Source organism: Medicago sativa, chromosome 2 (genome assembly GCF_051527215.1).
Source record: "Medicago sativa cultivar Bolivia chromosome 2, Bolivia_mono, whole genome shotgun sequence".
Classification (NCBI taxonomy): Eukaryota; Viridiplantae; Streptophyta; class Magnoliopsida; order Fabales; family Fabaceae; genus Medicago; species Medicago sativa.
The window spans coordinates 57,600,513-57,609,576 of NC_140750.1; the positions used below are offsets into that span (position 1 = coordinate 57,600,513).

The window sequence follows — 9,064 nt, forward strand, 5'->3', positions numbered from 1 at the left end:
CGCGCGTAGAAAGTAAAGACGGTTCCTATAGGATACTATAGTCGTTATGGGTGCCTAACACCATCCCATAGCGAAAACAACTCCCGGACCTCGATTCTCAAGGGTTTTGCTTATTTTTCCCTTCCCAAGAAAAAATGAGATATCAACGGTTAAAAAGGTTCAAACGTAATCAATGTTTGACACTCGAAAAACCATGATAAAACAGCTGGCGACTCCGCTGGGGGGATTCGAGAGTTACGCCTAGTCTTTATTTCCACGCTTGCGCTTTGTTTTTACTTGTTTCTTTTACTTGCTTCCTTATGTGAATAAATGTTTAAATTCCTGCAAACGTGTGGGGTGAGAATATCAAAAGTCCTACACCCGGGCTGAGTGAACTTAGGATTTAGGAGGGATATAATCGACAATTCATTCTGGGGGTTGCCTCGTGTATTGGATTATGCGATCAATCCCACATAGCTGAGGCATTTTGGGGGAGATGTTGTCGGCGCGTGTTGTCGCGTTTAGGCACTTTGCTTCTAATTGTTCTATGACGCTATGGACCGTAGATAACCAAACCCATCCATGGCCATTTTCTAGGATGTAGTGCGGAGGCTAAACCGAGTGTTTGTCTCGAGTTTTAGTCGTCACGCGATACTACACTCAAGTTAAACCTTCTTGCGGATAATCATGGAGCGAGTGCTCGTCTCGTGACACCATGATATACGTCGGAGAGGTTGCAACTTGGGAACCTTTTTAGAACCCGGTTACTATTTGCTAAAGCCCTAGATTCACCAGACACTGTGTCCACCCGTGACTCCTTGACTTTGAATCTCAACCCATCATGTTCTCTCCGTACTTGAATGTGATCATGCATACATGCATACATGCATACATGCATAAACTTTTTTCCATGCATTTATCGGAGGACTTAGACAAGTCGTCTGTTGAACATCACGGATGTGAACACCAAGTGATACCATCTCAACTAAACTTCTAGTTTTGCTCAAGATCTTCAAATAAAACCGTGTTTCTCCGTGATGTTCACAACCACTTTGACAAGTCCTCTGACAAAAAGAGTCTTTCGCATTTGCATATCATGCATCATATGCATCATTCATCGGTCACAAAAGGCTCCCTTGTGCTCATTGCCTCCTGGTTTCTCTGCCGCAGTCTGAAAGGTGGCTCGTGCTCGCAAGGTTTACCAACCAGATAGAATTCATCAGACTAGATTGCATAAGAGAAGAAACATGGCTAACATTGAAGAAGAGAATGCTCAGCTCCGCACTGAACTGGCTGCTATGAAAGAGGACTTGGCTAAGGCCCACGACACTATGTATGCTCTAATGGCTGCACAAGAACAACCAGCAACATCTGCTTCGGTTACTGCTAAAATGATTCCATCTGTTCCAGTGTCTACAGTGACTTCTGATGCTCGATTTTCTATGCCCAATGGGAGCCCTTATGGACTCTCAGCCTTCTACGCTCCTAATGCTGCTGCTGGTATCTCTGGTGTTGCTAATCAGGGACCTATTCCTACAACAACTCATACTCATGCAAATACTTCTATGCCTCAAGTGACTACTGTTGTTACCGATCCTATTGTACACACCGTGCGACAGGTAATTGATGTTGATACTCCACGAGGACAAGACCCTATAGTAGAGGCTATGAGAGAACAGTTGAGAGAGCTAACTGAAGAGCTCCGTGAGGTCAAAGCTAACCGAGGGAATGGTGTTTCTGCTAAAGCCCGTGATCTATGCCTGGTATCCCAGTTTGAGGTTCCGAAGAAGTTCAAACCGCCGGATTTTGATAAGTACAATGGATCTTCTTGTCCACATGACCATGTCATCCGGTACGTCCGAAAGATGGCCAACTACGCAGATAAGGACGCCCTAATGATACACTGTTTCCAGGACAGCCTGACAGAAGATGCGGCAGATTGGTACACTGGTTTGAGTAAAGACAATATCCATACTTTTGAAGAACTCGCTGCTGCTTTTGAAAGTCATTATGAGTTCAATACCCGTCTGAAGCCGAATAGGGACTCTCTTAAGTCTCTCTCTCAAAAGGCAGATGAAACCTTCCGTGAATATGCTCAGCGGTGGAGAGGGGCAGCTGCCCGTGTGTTCTCCTCGGCTTGATGAGGAAGAGTTGACACAGACGTTCCTGAAGACCCTGAAGAAGGAATACAAGGAAAGGATGATAGTCTCAGCACCAAACAACTTCTCTGATATGGTTACTATTGAAACTCGTCTAGAGGAGGCTGTAAGAGAAGGTATCATTGTCTTTGAAAAGGGTGAGTCCTCAGCTAGTGCACCGAAGAAGTATGGTAATGGCCACCACAAGAGGAAGGAATCCGAAGTAGGGATGGTATCTGGTAACCAGTCTTCAGCTATTAATTCTGCTCAGTCACCTATGCCCTATCAGTATATGCAGTACTCTCAACATCCCTTCTTCTCACCGTTCTACCAGCAATACCCTCTGCCACTGGGTCAACCACCGGCACCCGTTAATGCCGTTGCTCAGCAGGTACAACAGCAGCCTCCTGCTCCACATCAGCAACAACAGGGTCCTCGACCCAGGACTCAGTTTCCACCAATACCCATGCGGTATGCTGAATTACTCCCAACTTTACTTGCTAAGGGACATTGCGTCACCAGGCCAGGCAAGCCCCCGCCTACGCCGTTGCCCCCTAGATTCCGTCAGGATCTCACATGTGAATTCCATCAAGGCGCTCAAGGCCATGATGTTGAGGGTTGTTATGCTCTGAAGTATATTGTAAAGGATCTGATAGACAAAGGACGATTGACTTTTGAAAACAGTGTACCTCACATTCTTGACAATTGATAGGCCAAACCGCAAGTGCACGGCCTATCGAAGTAATAGTAGTAAGTAGAGTATCGTTCCGCTAGGGAGTTGGGCAATCTAATTAACCTTTAGAAAATGATTAGAGGAGAAAGAATTAAGAAGGTTGAGGGTGCAGTTGTTGAAAGTAAATAACGATATTATTAAAAAGCCTCGGGATCATTGGTTTATCATAATAACGAATCTTTTCACAAGCAAGCCTTAAACATATAATTAAACGTTAATCCTAATTACTAAGGACAAGTTTCTCTTTAGCATATCACAGCTCCTCTCGAAGTCAGTGAGTGTATCCCTCCAACAACCACACCTATTCTCATGGGTGATTGCCTTTGGGACCCTTGAAGATCGAAACTTTATGTGTGCCAAGGTTTGCTAGACTATTCTCATGTTTCGCAAACCTTGTCTAAATTCACTTATTCGGATATCAAAGCTCCGCGTTCGCTTTATGAATTGATATATGTGATGATGAATTAACCATTATCAAACCCTCCGCATTCGCTTCCACAGTTTGATAATAATTAATTCATGTTAAAACGGTGAATTTAGATTAGGAATTAGGGTAACAAATAATTAGGGTTTAAGACTTGGCTTGATCCAGATTACGTCATTAGACTTATCCAACGATCCCAAGACAAAGAAGTCTACTCACTCATGTTCATCGTAGACATGGGGGAAGAAGAGAGAATGCGATAAAAGTAAATTGCAAAGAAGGAAGTAAATAAAGTAAAGAACTTTTATTGAAATAAAGACTTGAAATCTTCAAAGTAAAAGTGAATGTTTATGGTGGAGAGCTACTCTATTTATAGCTTTACAATCGACTTAAAAACTAAGCAACTAAAAGGGTAAAACAGTAAAGCTGCAACAGGGTAACTTGGGCCCAAAGAAAAAGCAGCAAAAGGGGCTTCTGGAGGTGGCACGGCCATGCCACATGTTGGCACTGGCCGTGCCAAGCTTCTGACTTGGTGGGAACATATTTTTGTTCCGTATCTTCGTATTTTCGCACTGTATTTGCTCCAGTCCTCTTTCTTTTGCTCCAAGACACCTTCCATCATATATTCGTTCCTAAAATAAAATAAAAGACAACATCAAGTCTCAAGTGAGTGTGTGTGTGTGCAGTCCAACCCTTTTATTGCTCCTGTATAAGACAGATATTATGAGGAATAGGTTCTATCCTTAGTGCTAAAGTAACCGAGAAAAGTCCTTTCTTCATTTCATATAAGAGTGATGGGAATTTAAGTTAAGATTTAATTAATTTAACAATTAAGCACAAGGGGCTGCAGATGCTTAGGGGCTATCTATCCTCATAGGAAGTCTTCTCGGATGTAATTGTCCTTTCCCCCTAGATTCAAAATCACCCTAAGCAGTGCTGCAAAATTTTATTTTTATTTCATCTCCGCGTAGGAAGTCTTCTCGGATGTAATTGTCCTTTCCCCCTAGCATTGATGAATTAGTTTCACTTTAAGTTCAAATTAGGGAGCCACCACCACAATTAGGAAGCTAGGATATAATTGTCCTTTCCCCCACATGTTGGTGCCATCCTCCCGCCCCATTATAACTTTAACAATTAAGAATATAACAATTAAGAACATTGATTTTTCCCACACAAACTTATACTACTTTTACTCTTAAGACTTTAAAGGGTCTAAGTTAACACTAAAGATAGAACGTGTTCCTTAAAATACCTATTCATACATTTACTCAAGGATTGCAACCGGGTGCTTTTCTCATTGGAGATTTTCACAATAAAACATGATATGGGTATAGCAAGAACATAAGAAACACAAGAAACTATTTTCATGTACAAGAAGCAACCTAAAGAAGAGACAAAACAAAAATTTTCATGCCATTTTTTAACATTTAAAACAAGCTACTAGTCATGCCTCTTGCTATAAAAACAAAACAAAAAGAATAAAGTTCAAGGGAGTTTGGGACACTACGACTCTAGACACTTTATTAGGCCCCCCCACACTTAGGGGAAGCATTGTCCTCAATGATTCAAAAGAAAAAGAAATTAAAAGAGAAGAAGAAGTAGAGGAAGAAGAAAGAAGGAGTAGAAAAAGAGTAGTAGAGAGAGAGAAGAAGGGAAGAGAGGAAGAGGAAAGCTCACATGTTATTGAGGTCCGTAAGGAGGACCTTGGAGTTGTAGGTGGTGCATCATCCGGCGGAGCATCTCATTATTTTCTTGAGTTAAACGGTTGCCCCTTTGAACATCGTTCCTTAGTCCGGTGATTTCAACACCTTGCCTTTGTTGCTCGGTGCTCACTCTTTCAACTTCATTGTGGATCCATGCCCATCTTTGATTTTCATTGAGATCATCGGCTTCACGGTCATGGTGCCCCTCTTGGTGCAAGTTAGCACCTTCTCCCATGTTATGGTGCTATGTTGCCCAACAGAAACCTGCACATCATCAACATACCACCAATTTTCTTCCACCTCGGTGGTAGTCCGAGATGGGTTAGGTGTAACGCCCTCCTTTTTATTTAATTATTTTTATTAAGTTAGAGTCTATTTATGTGGTTTATTTATTTATATGAGGTGTTAGTATTTTATTATGTGACATTATTCTATTATTTATTAGAATATGAGAATTATTAGAGTAAGTAGATTTGGAGGTAGTTTTGAGATTAGATGTCTTTTTATGATTTAGTCGATTTATTTTGATGAGTGATATTTTGTTATGTTATATGTTGGTATTTACTAGAATAATATATATTTGTTATTTGTTAGAGATATATTTGTTATTTGGTGTATAAATATATTTGTTATTTGTTAGAGATATATTTGTTATTTGGTGTATAAATATATTTGTTATTTGTTAGAGATATATTTGTTATTTGGTGTAGAAATATATTTGTTATTTGTTAGAAATATATTTGTTATTTGGTGTAGAAATATATTTGTTATTTGTGAGAGATATATTTAATTTAGAAATAAATAAGATTATGAGGATTATTAGTGTGAGTGGAATTGGTGGTTAGAATAGAAAGAAGAATAAGTTGTTGGGCCTAAATAGATTTGGGAAAAATATTTTAGTATTATAAATAGAGAAGCTTAGGTTAGAAAGAGTTTACCTTAAAACCGCTTTTTGGAAAGAAGAGAAGAGAAGAGAGAAGTCAAGAGAAGAGGAGAAGACCTTAGGAAAGAAGAACGCTGCTGCTGATTCAAGAATTAATCTAAGGTGAGGGTGAGACTATCTTGCATTAATATTAAGTTGTTAAATCATTAGATTACATCTAACAAGTTGGGGAGAGTTTGTGAGAATTTGAAAATTAGGGTTTTGAGAGAGATTTGATGATTAGATGATGAAAACTTGTTGAATTGATGTAGAAATTGTGTACAGGCCTTAGATAATCCATAGAATGCTTATTGGAAGTAGTTTTGAGGTTAGAACCATGAGATTAGGTGAAACTTAGAGAAAATCTGCATTCTGCCCGAATTTTGATATTAAAACTGGAATCGATCGGTGCCGAATTGGCCTTAGGTTTAAACACGGAAAGTTGTAGGTATGGATGTTAGCTTTCTAATGCCGCTGGTCTCACGTCAAAACGATATATAGAACTTGAGTTATGGTCAAATTACTGCACGTAGGTCACAGTGAATTTTTATGGACTTTCAACACAACTTTTCTGAATTTAAAATGAAAACTGGTATTGATCGGTATAGAATTGGTCTTAGGCGTAAACATGAAAGTTTTAGATAATTTTGTTAGCTTTCTAGTGGCTTTGGTTTGACGTGAAAATGATGTTTGGTCTGTGAGTTATGATGAAAATACTCAGGGAGGTCTTAGCAAAATTGTACGGTGACAGCATTCTCTGTTTCATGTTTTTGCATTTTGTTCATATGTTTCAGTTTTGAATTGATCTTTGTTATAAACATGAAAGTTGTTGATATTTGTGATACCTTTCCAGTAGCTTTGGTTTGACATGAAAATATGTTGTGGATAATTTATTATGTTTTTACAAAGATACATAGTGAATTATTGTTGATGTTTAAATATGATGTTATATGATGTTGTTTATGATTGATGAATATGATGTTTTAAGATGTTGTTTATTATCATTTGATATTGTTATATTATGATATGACATGAATTATTTAAGTGATCCATATGTTGTCATGATGCTAAGATGTTAAGACGTTAAGATGATCTGAAGTTGTTAAGTCGTCGAGTCGTTATGAAGTCGTCAAGTTGTTAAGATGTCATAGATGTTCATGAAGTTTCTAAGACGTAAGATGTTGAGTCCATGCATACTCATTTAAAGATGAGGGCTCATGCCCTGGAGCTTTTGCTCAACCACGATGATGGAGCTTTTGCTCAACCACGACGATGGAGCTTATGCTCAACCACGACGATGAGGGCTTATGCCCTAGGAGTATATTTATGCTCAACCACGACGATGAGGGCTTATGCCCTAAAATGATACCACATGCATTTGCATTTTCATGATGATTCAAGATGATTTACGATGATAAGAGTTGCATAGTCGAGTTGAGTCGCATTGCCAAGTCAAGAGTTGAGTCGATCATGAAGTTGTTTATGACTATGATTATGAAGTTGATTAAGAGTTTGAGTAAGAAGCTGTTATGATGATTATAAGATGCTAAATGATTATTGTTGTTGATGTTCATGATTGTTTTGATGATGATGTTTGTTTATGAGTTGATGATTATGATTTGATGATTATGGTTATAATTAGTACTTGAAGTTATATGATGATGTTTATGTCTATGATTAAGATGCTATGATTAAAAGGATATATGATAATGCTTATGACTAATATTAGTAGATATGTGATGATATTTATATGATGATATGATACGAAGTATATGACTAATATAGGAAGAATAATGATACTAGTTAAGGAAGTTTAAGTTGTTAGATATGATTAATGAGTTATAAGATGTTTAAGTTGTTGAATGTACTTTATATGATTTATATGTTTAATATTTTTGTTTTGAGAAATCTCACCCCTCTGCTTGGAAATGTTGCTCTTCGTATGGGTAACTTGCAGGTAATCAAGATTAGAGGCGTCGTGAGTGGACTCCTCACATGTGTGTCTAGGTGCTCTGATACGTAACGGGATGGGACTTGACTTTACTTCTATTCCTTACGTATTGTTTATGAACTTTTATGAATAAATATTGAACTAAGACTTATGAGATTTTCTAATGAGGCCTGCGTGCCAAAGACTTTTTATGATGAATGAACTAGTTCCGCTGCGAAGTTTTGAATTACTTATGTTAAATGATTTTGAAGAATAAATTGCTATTTATTCAGTTTATGAATTTTTAAGAAGTGTAGCATTCCGTTTAAAGTTGAATTACTCTGATTTTTAATTATTAAATTTTTACGTTGGGAAAACGGGGTGTTACAATTGGTATCAGAGCATGTCGGTCCGTCCGGCCAAGTAGATGAGTCGTTGTGTCGTGTCGTCATGTTTTCTAGTTAGTAGTTTTGTTTTTATGTGATCATGTTTAACTGACTAACTTGATGTGGTTTTTGTGTTTTGTTTGAAGAAGTAATGACTAAATTTATTTTCTATTGTGCTTTAATTTCGAGGACGAAATTCTTTTAAGTTGGGGAGAGTTGTAACGCCCTCCTTTTTATTTAATTATTTTTATTAAGTTAGAGTCTATTTATGTGGTTTATTTATTTATATGAGGTGTTAGTATTTTATTATGTGACATTATTCTATTATTTATTAGAATATGAGAATTATTAGAGTAAGTAGATTTGGAGGTAGTTTTGAGATTAGATGTCTTTTTATGATTTAGTCGATTTATTTTGATGAGTGATATTTTGTTATGTTATATGTTGGTATTTAATAGAATAATATATATTTGTTATTTGTTAGAGATATATTTGTTATTTGGTGTATAAATATATTTGTTATTTGTTAGAGATATATTTGTTATTTGATGTAGAAATATATTTGTGATTAGTGAGAGATATATTTAATTTAGAAATAAATAAGATTATGAGGATTATTAGTGTGAGTGGAATTGGGGGTTAGAATAGAAAGAAGAATAAGTTGTTGGGCCTAAATAGATTTGAGAAAAATATTTTAGTATTATAAATAGAGAAGCTTAGGTTAGAAAGAGTTTACCTTAAAACCGCTTTTTGGAAAGAAGAGAAGAGAAGAGAGAAGTCAAGAGAAGAGGAGAAGACCTTAGGAAAGAAGAACGCTGCTGCTGATTTAAGAATTAATCTAAGGTGAGG

General features: G+C 37.4%; 1 pseudogene; it reads left to right on the plus strand.

The window, feature by feature from the left end:
* Positions 1–1,120: 1,120 nt before the first annotated feature.
* On the plus strand, positions 1,121–2,826 carry LOC146949244 (uncharacterized; annotated as a pseudogene).
* The last annotated feature ends 6,238 nt before the right edge of the window (positions 2,827–9,064 follow it).